Source organism: Rousettus aegyptiacus, unplaced genomic scaffold, assembly GCF_014176215.1.
Source record: "Rousettus aegyptiacus isolate mRouAeg1 unplaced genomic scaffold, mRouAeg1.p scaffold_m13_p_16, whole genome shotgun sequence".
NCBI lineage: Eukaryota > Metazoa > Chordata > Mammalia > Chiroptera > Pteropodidae > Rousettus > Rousettus aegyptiacus.
In genome coordinates this window covers 18,477,538-18,500,673 of record NW_023416291.1, presented here as the reverse complement: position 1 = coordinate 18,500,673, position 23,136 = coordinate 18,477,538, and positions in this window count along the sequence as shown.

Here is a 23,136-nt window from a genome sequence, read left to right as displayed (position 1 = left end):
AAAAAAGAATGTGAGCATTTAGTGAGACTTGCCCCAGGTCAGAGAGCTGGTAAGTGACTTAGCTATGCAGGGCCATTTCCGTCCCATCAGAGCTAGCTTGGGCTGGATTCTTCTCTTGCTATTTGAACTTGCCACATCCTTGACCTCACTGGGTCTCATATGGAGTTAAAGCGCAGATAATAACACCTGCTTTAATTCCTTCCCATGATTGTCTTGAGGAAGGTGCTGTGCAAACTGACATTCTGCCCAGAAGTGGGATTAATTTAGTCTTCATGCAGGAAAGTAAGTCAAAGGAGGGAATATGGAACGTGAGCTGTCACAGGGAGCCTGTGTCTTCCTGGGATCATTCTGCTCCTTCTCAGAGAAAGAGAAGGGACTGTGTGTGGAGACATAGGACACGTTTGATTTAACAGCCCAAGGAGACTCCTGTAGTCCTGGGAGGTCCACTTGTGCTATGAAAAGTCGAAGATTCAGAATCCATCGGATCTCCTTGAGTCTTTCAGAGTGTGTGCGTGCATGGCCCGCTCACATACACACACATACACGCGGGTGCTTTCAGCAATAATGCATCACTGGGCTTCTGCCTTAGCAGAGTAAGTGAAACATGTAAACAAATAATAAATTATGCCTGTGCAATGGGGCATAGAGGCAGTAAATGTAAAATACTACCCAAGGGAGAGAAAGTTTATCAAGACAGTGATAGAACACCCCAATCTCATTGCCAGTAGCATTATTTTTTACCTGGAGAGTAAGCTGGCAGGCTTGTTACTTCTTGAAGGGGAACTTTGTCTTTTCCTTTTTTATTAAACACCGGATTTTTTTTTTCTTTAAACAATGCAGATCTTTCCTTCCGAAGGGATCTTGAAAAGCAGATTCCTTACATTATTGGAACAGGGACATGGGTTTCACAGAAGGAAGGAATTCCCAATGACAAACTTTTTAAGTGCTGTTGATCTGGCAAGGTAGGGGTCACCTCTCTTTCTCTGAAGGCCTTCAGATGGGATGCGATGCACACCTTAGTCCCTGGGTGGGAAAGACCCCTCTAATGGTCATGACTCCTGTGTGCCCTGGGTTGAGAAGTGATGCTGCAGAGCAGACTAGAGCAGAGATCTCCAAAATGGGGTGTCACACCCAAAGGTTGCTGTCCGCAAACAATCCACTGGAAGTGAAGGAAGTATTAGAACGTTTTATAGTTCTTTTTATGTTACCATTACAAAGCCTTTTTTTCCTATTAGAAGTTCAACTACGTATGAAATGGAATGATGAAACTAACTTCCCAAATACTCATATAACCATCCTCCAACTTCAAAAATTCTCAGTTTGTGCCTAGTCTTGTTTCCGCTATTCATCCACATACTACCCATCCCCCGCCCCCACCACATTATTTGAAGCAAATCTCAGACACTATGTATTGAAGAAGGCAGTCTCGTGCACGCAGTTTTTTGATCCCCACTTGGCCGCATACATATGAGTGAGCCTTCTGCCTGGAGCGCTCTATACCAAGAGATAAAGAGCCCAGAAGCCCACACAGCCTATGCTGGGCTTATCGCTTATTGCTCTGTGTGAGAATATTTTTCCCTGTTTCGGGCTCCACGACTGTTTCTTTGTTCTGCTTAAGCATGTGCATCAGGGGACCTCTGGCACGTCCCCCTCTTCCCCTACCCTTGCCCCTCGTTGGCTGATGGGAGAGGCCATGGGGGACCGGCACTTACTATTGAAGCTGATATCACTGTTTCTTTTCTATGTAAGTAAAGTATTGTTCCACCCAGTATTTTCCTTGGCGACTCTGACACCATGATGCAATGGGCAGAAGTGTTTGGAGTCCTCCCCTGGAATTGATAACCGATGCTCCGTGTTCTGCTGGACGCCCTGTCATTATAGCTATAAATATCTCGGTATACAGATCTAAAAAACAAGTTCTCACTCTTTAAAAGCATAACCACAATACCATCATTATACTCATAGCATCAACAATAATTCCTTAATGTAATTGAATATCGAATCAGTATTCTCATTTCCTAAATTGTCCTATAAACTTTTTTTACTCTTTGAACTGGGACCGAAACGATGTCCTGCATTTGGGATAAATAAATATGCTGTTAAGTCCCTTTTAATTTCTTGGTCCCCTTCTCGATCTTTTCTGTTTTTGCAAAATTTTTGTTGAAGAATTTAGATTGTTCTTCCTGGCTAATCTTCTACAGCCTGGATTTTGCTGATTATATTCCCGTGGTATCATTTATCATGTGCCTCCGTCCCTTGTATTTCCTGTAAATGAAAAAATCAAGAGACTCCATCAGGTTCAAATTAAACATTTTTGGCCAGAACGCTTTGTAGATGGTGTTATGGACATCTGTGGGGAGAACATAATATGTGGTTTTCCCCTTTTTTTGGTGATATCAGCAGTCTTCGATGATCATTGCCAAAACCTTTAATTCACTAGTGGTCATGAAGTGTGGTGTTCTAAATCTATCTATCTGTCTTCATTAATTAGTCGGAACGCTTCTGTAAAGAGAACCTTGGCAGTTTGCTAACCCGGAGGCACAGTTCTTTTATGAAAGACAGGAAAAGTTATTTTTCTTTACCAGGTTTCAAAATAATAAGTTGATCACCTAGTATTTTCCAAAAGCGATTCCCTAGGATATTTTTTAGTATTACTGTAAGCATTTGAATTTTAATATATATAATGTGATTCAACCTATTGAAGTTGCTCAAAGTATCCCATTCTTGGCCAAAGGAAACCTATTCATGTTGGCTCCTGAGTCCTTTTGACATGACTCCAATAATAATTGATAGCTTCCTTGCTTTCTGGTATGACAAGATCTTTTAAGCTCATATCTTAGACTTCTCCAAGGAGCTGGTTCCTTTTAGTAGGAAATGGTATTTAGAAACCAAAGTCTATACTTAGGGTTAAATTATCCTTTTGTTTAAAAGTTTGCGATATGTTTTATAATATAAATAATGTATTGATACTGTCGTAGATATATATAATTTAGAAGTACCAAACAAAGGTACACATATTTCCTGAAAGGGATGCCCAATACAGAAAGTTTAGAGACTACTTGTTTAGTACATAAACCTGGGAAATGTACTTGAATTGTGATCTTGGGACCTGTTCCTTTCTAGCCATTTGGCCTTGGTCAAGTTCTTTTTTCTCTTTGAACCTCAATTTCTTCAAGTGCAAAATGAGTATAATAAATAACTTCAGGAGATACTGTGATGACCAAATTAGATAGATAGATAGATAGATAGATAGATAGATAGATAGATAGACAGACAGACAGGCAGGCAGAGAGATGATAGATATAGAGATAGATGATAGATAGATAGATAGATAGATAGATAGATAGATATACATACAAACATACCCTGACTTCACTCAACAAATGGGAGCTGTTCATAGTACATCAGCCCAGATCCGTAATGACAGAGCCCCTCTCTCGTACAGAAGGTTCTGTGTCTGCCCTCAAGGAGCTTGCAAACCAGAGGAATAGAAAAACCCCACACACAGGGAAACTCACACAGCACCCATCCTTCCAAGGAAGTCCAGAGGAGAGAGCTCTCTGGATGGAACCTGGAGAGGTCCGAAGTCTTTGTGAGAAACGTGGGACTTTAGCTGGGCCCGGAAGGCTCGCCTGTGGAGGTGGGAGTGGGCCGGGTGCGCAGGGAGGCTGTTCCAGGGTCGGGGGGGGATGGCAACAAAGAGGAGGCAAAAAGTAGCAGTGTGAGCAGAAGCAACCTGAGGAAACAGTCCCGGGAAGGAGTGGTGGTTCCCGGTCCCCGCCCCCCACAGAAGCGGGCAGAAAGGGGCAAAAGAACAGGACCCTAAGGGAACCATTTTGTGTCAGGGTGGTGCGGGGGTGTGAGGAGCCAGAATGCGGAGGGCCATGTGCAAAAGGGCTCTTGGTTAGTTTGTAAAAGAACAAAGTAGCTAAGGCACTGGAAAGCTGCAGTGCACCCCAAAACATATAGGCTACCTAGATGGTGACAGACACCCCTCCACCAGGAGGGAGATGCTATAGGAAAATGGAGGCTTTCAAAACGGCTTGGATGACCCAGGCCCCAGGGAATGCCAAGCCTAGGCTGGCAGCCGTGGAGCAAACACCGGGAACAAGTAAAATGGTGCTTGCCTCTGCCAATCCCGGTGAGGGGCTGGCTGCCTTCAGGCTGGCCACGTCAGGAGCTCACATTATCGAGAGCAGTTACGTGCCAGGAACTGCGTTAAACGTGTAACATATCCGCCCGTTTGGTCCTCACAGCCTCCGAGGTAAAGTATTCCCATTTAACAGATGGGGGCACCGAGGGTGTGAGAAAGTCCAGCAATTTACTGAAAGCTAAACATAAATCGGAGGTCGGGTTCGAACGCGGTGTCTCAAGCCCTTCCCCTACTCTTCCTGCTACTTTCTAGGACTACTCACCATCCCTTAAAGTGACAGTTGGATTCATTCATTCAGCACAGAGTCCTTGTTCACCCACAGTCCAAGCTGTTAGTTACCGAACGTGTGCCTGACACAATCTACATTTTTTACATGCATTAACTCCTCTAGTTCTCTATACTTTACGAGGCACTCTTCTATCATTCTCATTTTGGAAATTGAGGCACAGAGAGGTTCAGTAACCTAAGCTCACACAGTAAGGACAGGCAGTAGAGCCAGAGCCTGACTATACTCCTCCCAGGGGAGCGGGGTCATGCGGGCCAGGCCTCCTCTCCATCAGGTGCTTCCTTTCTAATGCACAGAGTGACCAGGGAGGCACTGTGGGAGAGCGGGGTGAGCGGGTCGGAAGGCCAGCTCCACTGCAATTTCCTGGGAACGAGATGTTAGAGGCGGCAGGTGGCAGTTCTGTGCTAATGGCCGGCCTCACCTGTTCGTTTCCTTGCAGTGGCAGCTCTGGTCCTAACGTGACCATTAGTTCCCTTCCTTTTGGCACTCGCTTTTGGAATCTGAGAGCTCTGAATGTGAGGGGTAACCGTGCATGTACCGTCCAACTACTCTGGTGTCAGAATTTTTTTTTTTTTTTTTAATTAAAAACTCTCCTCGAGAGGTTACAGGGAGAGCACAAGCAGCTGGTGTTAAGAGTAGGAAAAAAAATCTTCTTCGTCCCTTAGGGACTGGCTAAGAGCAATGCCTGTTCTCCTGAGATTTGCAGTCCAATTTATCTTCCTTAAATGACCACATAGGAAAATGATCACAGCAGCGAAGTGACATTAGAAATGTGAAATGGATAAATAAAACCTTCGGTGAGCATGCTGGCTGCTGAGCCCATCTGAAAAATGGAGATCTGAGGAGCACACACACTGAACTAGGGGAGGCCTTTGGAAGGAAGGCCACCCAACGGATGTCAGCTGTTTATCTGGATAAAAGAGGAACTGATGTGCGTAGGCCCTCAGGCCCTTGTAGGGTGCTTTCTTCCTCGCAAGAAGGGCTGGACGTTTCTGCAGGTCACCCCGGGCAGTGGTTCCAGCTGTTCTGAGTAATGCTAGAGAACCACGGGGTGTCTGTCGGGGAAGGGGCCTTCGAGGTCACACTTTATAGTGTGACCACCTCACTTGGCAAACAAGGAACCAGGCCTAGAGGAATGGAGTGACACGGCCTGAAATTCGATGTGCGTTTTCTTGTGGGATGTTTATAAAAATCGAATCGCTCATCAGATTGGAACGAAGCATACCGAGCAGCAGCCACTGACATCGGCGAACCCCGCCGCGTTCCAGAGCCCGCTGAGGCTTCTGCGAACATGATCTCTATTAGTCTTCACAATGACCAACAAGATTGGTACTAGGACAGCCCGTATTTTCACAGCTGAGGACATTGAGGCCTGGAAAGATTAAGCGGCTTGCCCAAGGTCACACTGCTAGGAAGTGGCAGAACCACACCGTGACCCAGCCCTGGCGCCAAATCTTGTGGCCCCGCTCTGCTGCCTTCTGATACGGAAGGCAATGGTAAATGGTAAACCAGCGTCTACCTGGGATATGATCTTACAATTAAAAATGATTATGAACTCTATGCAGTATATGCTCATTACATAGTATTTAGTGAAAACTGCAGTCCTCAGTGTAAAAATACGAAGGAAAATGGAAATAGAATGCCTGAACACAAACGGTGGCTGAGGAGTATGATAAGCTGATTTTTTTTTTCTGCTTTTTTTTTCCGTTTTAATTTTATGTAATGTGACATAGGTCTTTTGGAATGCAAGAATGAACAGACTCATTTCTCTTTAAGAACAAGTACTATGCTCTTAGAATCGATAAGGAAAAGGCTAAAATGAATAGTAATATATTTTCCTTTCCTTGGCAATAAAAGCTAATAAGTAATTGATTTGCAGCATGAGATAGAAGACCATTATGCAAAGTCCATACATAACACAATTCGCTTTTCACATTTCATCATATGCAACAAAAACTAAAATTCGAAGAACTTAAATGTTGAACCTACCCTATTTTTATGGGTTTACGTAGCCAGGTCTATTAATAAAAAGATGATGACCTTCCTCTATTTGCTGGGGTAGTGACTAATCATTCTTTCCTTCTGTCTGCAACTGAGTTCCAGCCAACGCAAAGGCTCATGGACACACTGAGTTGGAAGGTTCCCTGCTGCTCACAACTTCCACACGCGGAAGCTCAGGAACAGAGAGGTAAAGTCATTTGCTGAAAGCCTTGTGAATCTTGACTGCTTACGTCCTGAATATAAACTCTAAGCTCCCCCAGGGCAAGGCCCTTTGGTTTCTGTGCGAATCCCAGCACTCAGTACAAAATTCTTCCCTTGCTAGATGAGTTAAAACTTCCATGAGAGGAAACGTTCGATAAAATCAGCGCTAGCTGCAGCTCACATTTGCCGAGCACTTTCCCTGTGCCAAGCACTATGCTAAATGCTTTTCAGGGGCCATTTAGCCCCTAAGATAATCCTGTGGTGGAGGTAATAGCATCAACTTTATTTCTATGCTGAGAAAAATGAGATTCAGGAAGGCCGAGCCACATGCCCCAAGTTCCGTAGTTAGCTGGTGACTTGGCCAAGATTTTAACCTGGACTGTACGATTTCAGAGCCAAGCCTCTTACCTCCTGTAACATAGCATTGGAAGGTACTCAGTGCCAGCTCATGACCTTGGGCAAGTTTTTATTCCCGGGAAGTTTAGAAACTTTCCCCAAGGTAAGAAGGTGAACTAGACTGAATGACCAATGTCTTTAGTCCTGACGCATGGCCAACACCATTTTGTAGCAATCCAGTAAGCCTTGAAATGACCACACATAAAGCAATCAGCAGTCAATCCTTCCTTTCCTCCTCTCCACACACAAGCGTGCCTAGGTATCTCCTGGTCACCTTGCCCTTACTTAGCACAGGCACCCGTTCTTAATAAAAAGTGTACAAATATAAACTTGACAACTCATTCAACATTCATTCAACAAACACATTACAAGTTTCAGACCTGAGCAAGGTATGAGGTGAGAATGGGGGTGCAGTGATTTTTTTAAATACCGTATCTGACTTCAGTAATTTCGAAGCCCATCAGACCTCTTTCACTTTGAACCAGACGATTGAAAGTAGCCAGACAGGTGATGCCTTTTGCCGTTGCTCTTTAATAGTGAGCAGTGGATACTCACATGTTTGCCAGAAGGTTTATGCGAATATTTATATATCTTAATACCCATCAAGGTAGGCCTGACGCTTCCTACACTGAATGGCCAGAGTTCTATTTCCTCTGTTAAAATTAAGTGGCCTTAGCTGAATTCAGGGTATACTGCCACTCACCAGTCAGTGAGCAGAGCCAGGAAAATCGGTGCCAAAGGTAAGTAGAAGAAAGAAATGAGCAGATATTAAGTGAGCAGCTGAAAAGCGCACATTTGGGAAGCGAATGTATCAAGAATGGGCTTTAGAGCCAGTCACATCTGAGTTAAAATCTTGGCTCCAACCAATCACTAGCTGTGCGACCTTGATAAGCCCCGTGCCTATTCTCAGGTTCTGTTTCAAACTCACTGAACTAATGTACTGATTCCTACCTTGTGGGATTATTAGATTATTAACAATGTATGTAAAATGTCTAGCACAGTGCCCGGCATCTTACAACGTTCAGTGCTTGGGAGCTGTCATCTTTTACATTCGCCGGGGATTTCCGCAACACTTGGCTTCTCTCAATTGTGAATTAGGTTGAGGACTTCCAAAAGTGAGGAAAAATAATTTCTTGAAACAAAATTAACAGTCAGCTGAGCAACCTTTACCGAGTACCTGCCGAGCAAACATCATCAATCTGGACCTCAGTGGGGATGGGAAAGCTGGGAGCATGCCGCCACTTGCTTTTTCAATGATGTTGGGAAGATAAAAATGCAAATTAAAATGAAAACAACGAAGAAAGCTTATTTTCAAAACACTAGGCTAAGTCTCTGTGGAAGGGGGAAATGAAATCACCAATTTGTTTTGGCTCCAGAAGCAAACTATAAATGAACATGGATACCCAGTTCCACACGCCATTGGTTAACATTTAGTCACATGGTCACATCTAATTGCAAAGGAGACTGGGAAAATGATCTCTCTGCTCAAGAGGAAATGGAAATTTCTGCTGATTCAGAACAGCAGTCAGCCTCTGACAAACGGGCCACGTGCCAACTCTAGGGACACTCTCTGCTGTGTTTGGAAAATCAAAGACCTGTTCGTCCTTGTCTTCATTCTCGTCTCTCAACTCAAGTATTTAGTCCCCAGTTTCACAGTATTACAGGCAGATTTCAACACGGCACAGTAACAAAATAGACAGGAGGGAAAAAGGGAGAAGGGGGAAAGATAATAAGAATTCTGAAAGTGAAAAGTCAAATGAAATTTTCCCTAAGAGGGAAAACTTAACATTTATCCTCTTTGCTTACACAAGAGCCTGCGGATGAAGCCTCTGAGAAACCAAGGCGGCGTAAGCAGTGCTCAGTTGGTAAATTTTGCCGTGTCTCTGCAGAACTAAATTTAAGCCAAACCTTGCTTCTTTCTCAGAATGAAAGTGTCGAATTGATTGTTTTGGTGTTATGATTTCTGGATATTGTGACTCAATCCTACATCCACGAGTAGTACCATTTGTAATCATCGCAACCTTGTTCTGGGAGAGCTCAGTTCTGAGAGCTTCTAGACCTCAGAGGAACGGCTTTTTTCATTGGCACGTCTACACCAAGTACCCGCTACTCTCACTGGTCTACCGCGGGACTGCTGCCCACTCCATGGGGCTCCGGCTCAGGCCGAAGCTTCCTGTCTCGCCTTCCACATCCTTCCACCTTCCTGCAAAATCTCTGCTTTGAAACTCATGTCATCTCAGCTTCAATTTTTTTTTTTTTATCATGGCTCACAATAAGAAATACATTTTACGCTTTGACCCAATACACACACACGTACATGCATGCATGCGCGCGCGCACACACACACACACACACACAATTAGAACAAACGTTTTTTAAAACATTCTTTATTATTAAGAACAATGCGCCCTGGTATTTCTGTTTACTTCTATTACATTCCATTTTTTTTTTTTAAATACTGCTTAGCACCCACTAAATTGTTTAGGCAAACCATCTTTCATAGGTTGTCATGGTTGTAACCTACTGGCCCCCTCAGTCACTAGCCTAATTAACAGAATGATTTTTTATTTCTCTCCTCGAGACCAGCAAACTTCACTTCTGCTCCATTTTACCCATTTTCTCCTAAAACCACACCCTCAGCATTTTTCTACTTCACCTTTCAGACCTGAAACTCCAGTATCTTCTTGGACCACAGACCCTCATCTTCTAGTCCCCATCCTGTTACGCCCATTTTTACCTATAATTCAGGCTTATCAGGCGCTTCGGACCCTTATTCTTCCATTGGCACCTTTATCAGAATCTTCCCAGTTTTGCTTCCTCTGCAATCTGTACAGACCCCATGACCACAGCTTCCTGATCTGTCCACCACTGGGCATGAGATATTTTGGTTCTGTCCTCCCGATAACCAAGCCTGGAGCTTGGCCGTCAGCTCAGTGGGCATGGCCCAGAAAGTGCGGACATGAAAGTGTCTGGGCCAGGCCTATAAATTAGGGACGATGTCTGAGTCCCCACGGCTCACTTATTACTTTGCTCACTGCAATCCTCCCGCTTCCAATCTCTATGCCAAAGCATATTCTTTGGGACATTATTTTACTTTCTCTACAGCATCTGAAACTGATCAGCCTTCAAAATTCTTGCCCGTTACCTTGATGACTCCCTCTTTCCTAGTTCTCTCCCTCTCTTGCCCGTTTTTCAGGCTTCTTCATAAATTCCTTCTCTTCTCTCCACTCTTTAACTGCTGGTGACCTCAGGTTCTCCCCCTTCTCAACGGACTCTATAACATTCTAAGGCGGACCTGTCCATCCACACCCATGTTTCCACTGCAAGCTATATGACGATGATTCTCGCAAATACACCCTAAATCCTCAGCCCTTTGTGGGTTCATGTCCAGTGCCTGCTGCACCCTTCCACCTGTGTGCTTCACATACCCTTTCAAACTCAGCATGTCCCAAACTGAAATTGGGTTCTTCTCCCTACTTAGTGCTCGCCAGTGGTTTCCCATTGCATTTAGGGGGAAAAAAAAAAATCTGTAATTATTACTGTGGTCTTTCAGGTCCTGGGTCCTAAATGATCTAACCTGTAGCTCCTTCCCTCCTCCTCATCATCTCGACTGCTTTTGACTCGCTCTGCTCGAGCCGAGCTGGCTCCCTCGCTGTTCCTCCAGCAAGCCAGGGAGGTGCTTATCACAGGGCGCTGCCCTCATCATTCCCTCTGTCTGAAACTCTGTTGCCCGAGATCACATAGCCCCAGACCTCCCTCCCTCGCCTCACTCAGGTTTTCGCTGAAATATCAGCCGCTCACAGAAGCCTCTCTGACCAGCCTATCACTCTCTATCCCCTTACCCTGCTTTATTTTTAATTCGAGGCAGTTATCGCCACCTGGCATGAATGTGTTTGTTGTCTGTTTTACTCTCACCAGAATGTTTCTTTATTTAGCTGAATCCTCAGCACCTAGAACAGTACTTGAGACAGAGTAAGAACTCAATAAATAATTGATAAGTGAATGAATAATTTATTTCCTCCCCCTCTCCCGCACCCTGCCTTAAACCGTGCTTTCCCCAGGGAGTCTAGGTACAAGGTGCTCAGTTTCTCCCATCGTGGCCCGAGCGGACGCCTGGCCTTTGTCCTCATCCTCTCCCATCCTCCCTACTCGCATCCCACCTACCACACCTTTCAGTGACTCTCTCTCAATGTCTCTTCTATTGCATTTCATTTCTCCATCCTCACTGCCATGGCCTTGGTTCAGTGTCGTGGATCCCTTTGCAAATTTGATAAAAGCTGTGGGTCCTCTTCTCAGGGAAGTGTGCATGCAAATAGCATGGTTTTTTTTTGTTTGTTTTGTTTTGTTTTGTTTTGTTCCAAAGGGTTTCTAGATTCTCGAAGGCCCAGTGAGGACCCCCTTCCCAAGTGCCTCTGTGTCTAAGGATAAAACTTTCTGGTTCGGAGCCTCCTTATTTCTCACCTGGATGACTTTAGGTATCTGTTATGGTCCTGATGTTTGCATCCCCCCAAAATGCATATATTGGTATCCTAGCCCCCCAATGTGATGGTTACTAGGAGGTGGGCCTCCGAGGTGACTAGACTTAGTGCCCTTACAAAAGAGATCCCAGAAAGCTAGTTTGTCCCTTCCTCCATGGGACACACATAACTTTTCAGGAACAAGCTAGAGAGAGAAAAAGAGGGAGGGAGAAAGGGAGAAAAAGAAGAGGACCACGGCCCAGGGCAGGGCGCTTCGAGAAGTCTGGCTAAAAGACCCAGGATCTGCCTTTAAACAAGGGCATGCCCACTCTGCTGGGAGGCAGAGTTGCGTGGGGGCTCCAAAATGATTAGACACCTGCAAGCAGATTACACTGAGAAGACAGTCGGCAGTGAGGAAGCGGGCCCTCGTCAGACTCCAGGCCTGCCGGCATCTCGATCCTGAATATCCCAGCTTCCAGAGCTGTGAGAAACAAATGTTTGCTATTTCTAAAAGCCCCCACTTGTGGTATTCTGTTATAGCAGCCCACGCGGACCAAGACAGTGTCCTTTGACAGGTCTGCCTGCCACCGATCCTGCCCCTCTTTCAATACATTTCCCACAAAGGCTGCCTAAGTAGTGTTTTAACATGGCAGGTTTGTCTATGGCCTTTTATGTGTCCCTTGTAGCAGCTGTCTGTGATCCTCCATCACCTTAAAACTAAACACCCGAGCCCTCTGCGTGGTCACGTGGTGCTGCTTGGTGGTCGGGCCTCAGCTCTGCAGCGCTGGAGTCATTCTGAAAAGCCACCGTCTCACAGTGCGCCCTTTGAACATGGTGGTCCTTTGCCCTGCATGGCCCCTCACCTTCCATCTCCTTGGCTTCCTGCCACTCACCTTCCCCCGACAGCTCAGGGATAATCATGAAATTATACCCTGATCTGCTGCGGCTTAGCTTGGAGCTCTCCTCAAATCAGACCATACTGTGATCATTATCTTGTCCATTTCCACTGCCAGATAGGGCATCACCAGGGACAGGAGCTGCCCCTTTTATATCCGTGGCAAGTTGTAGATGCTCAATAAAGTTATGTCGAAAGACTAGATGGAAATGATCAGGCAAAAAGAGAGAGGGATGGTAGCAGCATGTTTTGGATTCATATAAATGGAGCAGGTATAACCAACACAGCTTCCAAAATAGGAAAATCCATATTTACAGAGGAGATAAACCAGACAGTTCTTCCATTTACAAAAAGGATTCACCACAAGGGGCCTCTAAATAGCGGGTGCTTTAACCATTCTATGTAAGTGTTTGTTTACAGATCATTAATCATTTTACAAAGAGGCCAAAAGCTAACACGCAGCCAATCAGAGCCTTTGGAGCCGAATCACCAGGCTTCTGAAGCTGCTCTGCAAGTTCACAGGAAGGAGTCAATGATAAGCTATTCAATTAACACAGACTTTTCAGGAACAAGAGGGAGGGAGGGAGGGAAGGCTAGAAGAGAACCACAGTAATAGGAGCAAAACTTTTGAGAAGTCTCGCTGAAAGACCCAGAGTCTACTTTAAACAAGGTCACGTCCGCTCTTTTGTGGAACAGGGGGATAGGCAGGAGGCTCCAAAATGATTAGAAACCTGCAATAGTCAGTAAAGAGAAAGTTCTTAATTTCCAGTGAAGGCAAAGATGCAGAGAGATCTTGCCTCGGCCATGCCCGTGTGTATGACACGTCCAATGAGTTTACTCTGACACAAACCCTAAAGTTCACTCATCTCTTCGCCAAATACCAGTTGAGCACCAGGGACGAGCACCTGAGATAAAATGCCAGCCAAGTTGTAGGCAACGCCTTGCTCTCAAGGATCTTGCATTTTAGAAGGAGGAACAAGCAGTCAATCAACAAACAACAATGTAATTTACTACAGCGGAAGCGGCAACGAAGGAGTAAGAACGGGATGTGACAGGGTGGAGATGCCAGGACCTTCCCCGGATAAGGAAGGCGCGCGAGAGCTCTCTGAGCTGGGCCCGATGGACGAGAAGGGAGGCAGCCGTGCAAAGACCTGGAGAAAGGCACTCCTGGAAAAGGGGCCGCCAGAGCCCAAGGCCCCTAGATGGGAGAGAGCTAAATGTTTACGTTCCAGAAACCTGGAGAAGGCCGGCATGGCTGGAGTTCAATGGAGAGGCAAGGACTCGCTGAGCTGAGAGGCAGAGGTCGCAGAACTGTGTAAAAGGAGTAAGGACTGCGGAATTATTCTAAACGCACTGGGAGGCCACTGGAGAGATTTCGTTAGGAGATGACAAGATAGATTTACTTACGAATAATCATTCTAGAGGCTCTATGGGGAATAGCGGATAGGGTAAGGAAAAAGAATCTAGAGCCCGAATTAGGGGGCGGTCACAGCCGTCCCGGTGGAAGACGTGGTGGCCTGGGCCAGGCTGCTGGTAGAGGGCAGAGCGGTGTGGATGGATCTCAGACCTAGCTCTACTGTGGGGCACAGAACTGCTGTGAATGATGCCGGGTGAGATCTCGCTAAGGTCCGTTCCACTCTCAGACGTTCTGTGACTCCTACCTGGGTGCCATAGCCATCAGAGTGGAGCTCTTTGTTAAGGAGATGTGCTTGGCCTCAAAACTGGGCAGAGCGGTGCGTGGGCCGTGCTGCGGTAACCACAGCCCCGTGAGTTTGGGGTGAGGATTCCTATGAACCAGTCACTCGAGAGACCCAGAAGAAATCCATTCTGCACATTCTAAAAGTTCCTGGTCTAGCACTGCTGTATCTCTCTCTTGTCCCGGGGCACAACTCTCTCCTGGGGACCCTCTGTGTCAGGGAACGTCATCACTCTTCCAGCCAGAAAACAGCACATCACCGTTCACAACTCGGTTGCAAACTGACCTAAGTCAGGTTGGTTGTTCACAACGACAATCTATTTTGGTACCTTCCAGCTGTTAGAGGAAGGCAGGGTTACAGGTCTCCTGCCTAACAACCTCAGAGAAGATCTCAGGCCAGATTCTGCCTCACACACAAACATTTATTAGCAAACAAGCCCCCAGATGGTCACACGACCAGACCTGTAAGCTCAGTGGAGCTGCAGCTCCCCATCATCTGGCTCTCAAAAGCACCTTCATAAAAGGTTCGTCTTGAGAGAGATGTGACCCCATCCCATTGCAGGATTCAGTTAACCTAGACCAGTTGTTCTCAACTGGAGCAGATTTTGCCCCCCAGATTTTATTTTCCAGGCCTTCTGGAGATATTTGTTTTTCACAACTGAAGGGATGCTACTAGCATCTAGTGAGTAGAGGCGAGGAAGGTACTAAACCTCCTACGGTGCAGTCCATCGGTCCTCAAGTACCATGTAATATAGTCCTTGAGAAGTGTGTGTGTGTGTGTGTGTGTGTGTGTGTGTGTGTGTGTGTGTGCATTGCTTCCTAAACAAGTATAAAATGAATCTCTCTCCTCCTTTTCCTTCTACTGCCCTAGTTTGAACCTTCAGCATTTCAGGCAAAGCCTTTTTCTTACCAGCCCCCCAACCCCCTGTTTCCTTTGCCCCAGTCTCTCACTCTGCCATCAAATCAGGACTGCTGTCCTGTTTTTCTGAATTCTCTGGTGGCTCCTCCCTGCGCAGTAAGCTGTAACTTTCTGCTTCCTCTTCTGCTGCTCCTCCCATGGCCAGTCGCTTTAGCCTGCTACAGTCGCTTTAATACACCAAGCTCTCCTACACCTCTGTGCCTTTGTATACTCTGCTCTTCCTCCTGGGGAGCCCTCCTGTACCTCTTTCACACTCTCGCACCTTTCTAGGTGCCTAGATCTTGAACCTGCCAGACTCTAAACTCTTATATGGCAGGGTTTGTGACTGGCCAGCCCATCGGCTCAGCATGCTCCCTGCTACATAGCAGGTAACAGCTAAATATTTGTTTAATGAATGATCACGATGCCCTAGGTGGTCTGATTGTTGCTTTTTGTTTGTTTTGTTTTTTAAGAGATTTTAAATTCTTCACATTTTTAGGCGATAGTGATACAGATGAGACATAGTGTTTCTCAAATCTCAGCGGGCCAAAGAATCACCTTGGGGGCTTGTTTCAAATGTAGATTCCCAGGATACAAGTAATCAGGTAATTTTTAAAGTTAATTTTTGTAAACTGAGATATAATTCATATATCCTAAACTTACCCTATTAAACAGTAGAAGTTAGTGATTTTTAGTATATTCACAAAGCTGTGCAGTCATTACTCCTATCTAAATCAGAAGATTTTATCATCCCCAGAAGAAACCCCTGCTCATTCGCAGTCACCTCCCATTCACTCCTACCCTCAGCCCCTAGTAAACACTAAGCTGCTTTTTGGTCTCTATGGAGTTGCCTGTTTTGAATATTTCCTATTAATAGGTCATACAGTATGTGATTTGTGACTTCTTTCATTCAGCATAATGTTTTCAAAGTCCATCCGTAATTGTAGCATGTGTCAGTATCAGTAGTTGGTTCCTTTTAATGGCTGAATAATATTCATTATATGGATATATAGCGCATTTCATTTATCCAGCCATCAGTGATGGTCATTTGGATTGTTTCCACTTTTTGGCTATTAAGAATAATGCTGACGTGAACGTTTGTGTGCAAGTTTTTGTGTGGACGTCTATTTCTAATTCTCGTGGGTATATATACCCAAGAGAGTGGAATTACTAGGTCACGAGGAACTGCCGAAACTATTTTCCACAGCAGCTGAACCATTTTACATATCCACCAGCAATGTCTGAGCATTCCGGTTTCCCCATATCCTCGCTCGCCGGTGTTATTGTCCATCTTTTTTCTATTCTAGCTATCCTAGTGGGTGCGAAGTGATCGTGCTCTCTGCATTTGCATTTCCCTAATGACTAGTGATGCTGAACATCTTTTCATAGGCTTATCGAACATTCGTATTTCTTCTTTAAGGGAAAGTCTATTCAGATACTGTGCCCATTTTTTAATTGGGTCATTTGGTTATTTATTGTTGTTGAATAGCAGTTCTTTATATATTCTGCATATTAATCTCTTATCAAATATATGATTTGCAAATATTTTCTACCATTCTGTGAGTTATCTTTTCATTCCCTTGATGGTGTTTTGATGCACAGAGTTTTTAATTTTGATTAAGTAATTTTGATGAATTTTTGATGAAATCTATTTTTCTTTTGTTTCTTGAGCATTTGGTGTCATCTTTAAGAAACTGTTGTCTAATTCAAGGTCATGAAAATTTATGCCTTTGTTTTTTTCTGAGTTTTACAATTTTAGCTTTTACATTTTGGTCATTGATCCGTTTTCGAATTAACTTTTGTATACGGTGTGAGGTAAGGGTCCAACCTCATTTTTCCGCACGTGACTATCCAGTTGTTCCAGAACCATTTATTGGAAGAGTTATTGTTTCACCCGTTGAATGTTCTGGACACCCTTGTAGAAAATCAATTCACCATAAATGTAAAGGGTCACACTGCACTCTCAGTTATATCCTGTTGATCTGCATGTCTATCCTTATGGCAGTATGACACTCTTAGATGGCTGAGGAACCACGTCTGGAAAAACTTTGATCTATATTACGGTTGCCGTAAATAAGAACTAATCCAGAACAGTGGTTTCCAACCAGACTGAACATCGGAATTATTGCAGGATTTCGAAAAGCAAAACGCTTGATCTTCAGGTTCTCCGGCCCCCCTCCCATCCCCCTCAGGTTTTGGTTCAGTTAATGTGAGGCTTAGGAACCTCTCTTTTTAAGGAGGCGCTCTCACGATTCTTCAGAATTGCTGGGGGGAGATGATTATTTAAAGTCCTTGCCAACTCAAGGGACCTATAATGTTAGGAAAAGAAAAAATATAAGGTGGAGGTTTGACCCCAAATTATGTTAAATGAGCATTTCGTGTGTATTTGGCTATCAGAAGGCATCTCTCTGATGAAAAAAATATATATATCTGAAGATGATTCTTTGAAAAAAGAACTGAGGTCGAGAGACCAGTGTGGCTCTAAATGTCTATATTGGGGAGAAACGCATTTCAGCGTTTCTGCAGTCGTGGGACCCGACATGAGGCCAGGCTTAATGCCCTCCTTGGCGCTCCGAAGCCCTGTGCTCCATCAGCAACGTTTCTGTCACCCCAACTAAACTGGGCGTTCGCAAGCAGGAACAGTCTTCTTTTTGGATTCTCAGTACCCATCAATGTGCCTGGCAAATTGTGGATATTCAATAAAATGTCAGATTCAACTAAACATTTTCTATATTTAGCCAAATGCATAAATAAAGTTAACTATCAGGCTTTGTGTAAAAACGGTAGAAATGTGGTGCTTTGAAAACAAAATTTGGAGGAAATTAAGCAATGGGATTTAAAAGATTATTTAAAAAAAAAAAAATGAGTGATTATTTTTGCACCGTAGTTATCATCTCAGTCTCCACCCACCTGCCTACTAACTGTTTGCCTCAGGGTCCCAGCAGGAAGCACATGGCTTGCCAGTGTTGAACGAAGACATTATTTACAGAGCAGAGGACAGAATTAAGGGGACTATAAAGAATAAAGTCCTGATATGAGCTACAGAGAGACGTCCTACCCATCCAGGGACCAGGGGACAGTGCAGGGTGACCAGACCCCGGTGAGAGCTGTAACCATGCAAGAAGGTTGCAGAACAGGACCTGTAGCCATAGTCATGAAATGAGCAGAAAAGAGTAGAACAGTCCTCTGGAAGGCCAACAGGAAAACATGGACGGATTCAGAAATAATCCATAGGAAAAAATGAAATTTAGGGAGCTGTGTGAGGGCCAGTAGTAAATCAGTTACGTTTCTTAGTCTGAGGCTTATCTGACTTTAGGGGGATGTTATCCTTTCATTAGTGCCTTCATCAAATATTTGAGTATTTTATATTATAGACTCTGTTTTTGGCACTAGGGAGACAAGGATGAGTAGGACACATTTCCTGCCCTTAGGAAGTTCACAGTGGAGAGTGGAGGACAAAGGCAGGTACTGACAATGTAATATAATAATGCAGTGGTGGAAGTGTTAGTTTCCTAGGGCTGACACAATTTTCTGTAACAAAGGACCACCAATCGGATGGCTTGAACAACAGAAATCTGTCATCGTCTCAGAGTTCCGGGGGTTAAAAGTGTGAGATCCAGGTGTTGGCAGGGTTCGTTCCTCCCGAGGGCTGTAAGGAGCAGCCTGTTTCAGGTCTCTCCCCTAGCTTCTGGTAGTTTGCTGTCAATCTTTGGCGTTCCTTGTTCTGTAGAAACATCATCCCAATCTCTGCCTTCATCCACACTTGGCGTTCTCCCCATGCGTGTGCGTCTGTGACCTGATTTCTGGTTTTTATAAGGACACGAGTTACATTGGATTAGGGGCTCACTTTACTCCAGTGTGACCTCATCCTAACTAATCACTTCTCAAATGACTCTGTTTCCAAATAAGATCTCATCCTAAGGTTCTGGGGGTTAGGACTTCAACTATCAAGTTTGGGGACAAAATTCAGCGCACCGTACTGATGGGGACAGGCTCAGGGCATGATAGGAGCACACGCAAGACAGTTGTGGAGGAAGAACAGAGAGAGGGCGACCATCACTTGGTCTTACAGGGCGAATAAGAGTCTGCCAAGTGAGGAGACGAGTGAGCAGAGGGGGATGGGGACAGGGCACTCCGAGACAAGGGGAAAACAAGAGAAAGAACTGGTGATTTGGCGCTACTGGGCGGAAAACGTGAGGCCGTGGAGAAGGACAGGCGCTCTGGTTAGAGGGCCTCGTACAGTCCGTGAGAGTTCAGCCCACAGAGACGTGATGGAAGGACTTTAAGCAAAGGCTCGAGGAGTCTGGTTCTGCATTTCAAAGGGGGTCATTCTGGCAGCTAAGTGGCAGATGGTAAGGGCTGCGAACAGGGCAAACACCTGGGAGTCTGCTGTGTAGGGCCAGATGAGAGAGCGGGAGTACGCAAAGTAGGGGGAGAAGGGATACGTTTCAGAGATAATCGGGAGGACTGGGCGATGGGTGTGGGTGAGTGCGGAGAGGGGGAAGGAGCAGAGTGGCTAGAGCCGCACCCCTTCGGACGGGGGCAATGCATTCAGCAAGGTGGGGAGGGTGGGGAAGAGGTGGTTTAGGGCGGAACTTGTCCCCCCGGTTGCCGTTCTGGAAATGCTGGGTTAATGGCCTATAGAAGACGGTAGGAGTCTAGGTCTCCGTTAGAGAGAGAGATTTGGGAATTATTTGCATGTTCCACCGGAGAAGATGAACTTGACCAGGGAGCACGTGTGGCAGAGCAAGAGCAGCAGAGATTCTGAGGAGCACCAGCGTGCCTGGGACAGGCAGAGGAAGAGGCCCTGTCAGAGGGACAGTGGGAAATGAAGGATGCAGCACAGGGAAGCTAAAGGATTAGGAAGTTTCAAGAAGGGTAACCCGTAATTTCAAATGCTGCAGAAAGCACTAATTAGGGAAGAACTAAAATTGGTCAGTTTAATTTGTTATCAGGGAAGCTGTCGGCCACCTCAGTGACAGCAGCCAGAGCACAGAGAGCTGAGAAGGAAAGGTGGTGTGGACAGCAAGAAGCTGGGAAGAGAAGGGACGTGGGGAGTAACTAGAGGAAGGCCTGGGGGTGACGCTCGAATAGACAGACGGTCCCTTACGTAACCATTTTCTGCCTTTACGATGGTGAGAAAGCGATACCCATTCAGTGGAAACCATACCTGGAATTTTGGTCTTTTCCTGAGCTAGTGAGATGTGGTATGAAACTCTCGTGATGCCGGGCAGTGGCCCGGGGTGAACGACCGACGATCTGCAGGGTAGTGTTACATGCATTCCAGACTTGCGACATTTTCAATTTAAGATGAGTTTATCGGGATGTATCCCCATCACTAAGCCCAAGAGCTTACTATGCCCTCTCCCAGGATGACAACCGGCGGCGACTTCCCCATTAAACCACCTCTTTCCCACCTTCCCTACCTCGTTAGATGCCTCATGCCTCCAGGAAGCTGTGGGGATGCTGAAACTCTTCTTCTTCCTCCTGTGTTTAGAAGATGAACAGGAGATGGAAGAAATTTTATAAAAATCAAGTAGAGGATGACTATCAAAGTCTGTCAGTGGGCACCAAGGGAGAGAGTAAAGGGCACAGAAAGAGGGACGCCCCTCTGAGGCAGAAGGTGAGAGTGGGCGTGGAGGAGGAGGGGTTTATAAGAAGGAGCGGGAAGTGGAAGGAGAGTGAGCCTTGTGGGGTCTCTTATGAGACACTAAAGGTTGAGAAGGAGAGTATTGGAACACCTGGTGTGGTCGCCTAGGGCTTTAGAGGAGGGCGATCTCTGAGAACAGGTAAAGGTGAGACGGGCAGGAGCATGGAGGGCCCAGTGGAGGTTGGGGCCATGAACTTGCAGAGGCCCAGCCCATACAGAATTTCCCCAGGAAATGCTCAGTCCCAAAGATGCTGCACAGGCAAAGGCAAAGGCACTGGGGTAGAGGGAAGGAAGAGAGGGCAGGAGAAGCCTGGTGAACGGAGAAGATGGAGGCATCAGAGGACACAAGAAAGCTGGAAGGATACACAGACGTGACCAAAGAGGGACGAACTCACCTTGCTTACGATATTACTGAGTATGAGATCCAAGTGACCAGCGGACCCCAATACTGCCAAGTCTGTGTTCCTCTGCAAATTGCTTTCACCAAAATGTCGCTTCTGAATTAAAGGGGGAGATGTATAAGATGTATCTCAGCTCACCTGGACAGTGCCCTTTAGATTGGGTTGCACAGCGATGCCATTAATTATTATTATGGGGCAGGTGTTGTATGGAAAATAAAGGAGGAAGCCATCTGTTTTTCTTATGTTTTCAGAATCTGGTGAATTCCTTCAGTCTTTTTTCAAGACCTTTAAATGCATCTTTCCATGGATAATGAAGCCCTACTTTGCAGAGAGAGTCTGCATAAAGGGCAATAAGCGGAGGGCTCTAAAGAAGTTTCCAGCCGCACTTTTTGAGCTCGCTAAGTGGCTGAACAATGGCAGGGAGCATCTCAGTGGTCCAGATGCAATCATCCCACACCTGGAGCACCGAGACCAGAGTTCAGATGTACAAAGAAAGCCTGGGACTCTTGTCAAATCACCACACAGGATGTTGGCCATGAAGCAAACAGGCCCACAAGCTGTTGACAGCTGAAAGTCAGGCTGCCAGCGCCAGGCCCAGCCACATGATGGGCACTGCCCCAAAGACTCAGTAGCGGTCTGTGTTCCAAAGCACGCCCTCGGCCACGCTGCTGGCCCCCTGGCCCGACGTGCCAAGCAGTGCCCACAGTCGGATCCAGAGCCACGTCTTTGCAGCTCACACAGGCCCCTTTGTTCAGAAGTGCCACGCATGTAAGCAGAGGCAGCTTCCTCTGATTCTTTTCCTCGGGGCCTGGGAAGAAAGGCCTGGCAGTCAAGCCGCCTGACCAGCCAGCTTTGGGAGTGGAGGGGTTCCTCGCACAAAGCTATTTGGCTGTAGCATGTCCAGAAATAGAGCTTAAAGGGGCTTGGCCAGAATCGCGTGCAGCTGGCCCGGCGCCTTCGGCAGCCCCTGCTTATTAATGTCTTGAAAAAGCGGCCCCGACAGAGGAGGCTCAGTCAACACTGCTGCTCTGGCTCAATCTTTTCAGATGACAAAGAGCCTCTTACTTTGTGTGTGGAAAGACTGAAGAGCAGGATAGATTCAATATGGGACACGGGACCCGTTGAGTAATTGCCGTCTTCTGTGGCTGCTCCATCTGCACTGAAGTGACCTCCTATCAGCTGAAGGACACTCAGCCATCCAGTTCAGGGCCGTGCTCGCCCTGGCTCCGCCTGCACCAGCTGAGACTCGGATGCCACGTTAGTGAGAGGCGGTCTCAGGGGAAGATGGGCCCTCAGACCACTCTTCCCTGACCCTAGAAAAATATCCAGATCCTCAGTCCTTGGGTCTCTGGTAGCACCGACAAACGAGCTCCATTCCGGCTGAGGGGAGGGAGACCTAGTTTCGGTTCACAATAGAGGGACATTTTCCTTTAAAAAAAAAATCTTTTTGATCTTAAAGTAATGATGTCGTTACTCGTCGGCTCCAGAAAGGATTGCTGCAGAAAGCTATCGAGTTGTTCCAAAAGTCTGCAGCATGGCCGACAGCATGTTCAGTGATTTGCAATTTCCCAGCAAGGGAGAGCATTCGGGGCAGTCCCCTGGGCTCCCGGCACGATGCCCCTTTGGCATCCACAGGCCAAGGGTGACATGAAGGCAGTGGAGACGGCAGGGGGGGTGCCCAGCAGGCGGCAGGGGCTGTGTTTGCCCCCTGCCGGGACCTGCGTTATCGTCCCTTCTCCTGTGGCTTTTCCCCCTGGAAAAGAAGTCGTGCACCCTCTGCCTGAGACCAGCAAAGAGCGATTCATTTCCAGTCACGCCAGCACCTAGTACAGAGACCCCAGAAGAAACTTAAGAGATATTTCATGGATGGCTAGATGTTTAGTGTGTTTTGGGGACGGGGAAGAAATGTTTCTTTGTATTTTGGCACTATGAGCTTTGTTCGGAGGGCGAGACCAGGGTGTGTGTCTCTTGAAAGGCTCCCAAATCTAAAAATCCGGGCATTCTTCTTATACCATTGCCCCCAGCAGCCCGGCAGGGCCCCCCACAGCGAGGCCACTGCAGCTGAATGAAGACTAGACAAATGGTCACTCCCTCCCCGTCTC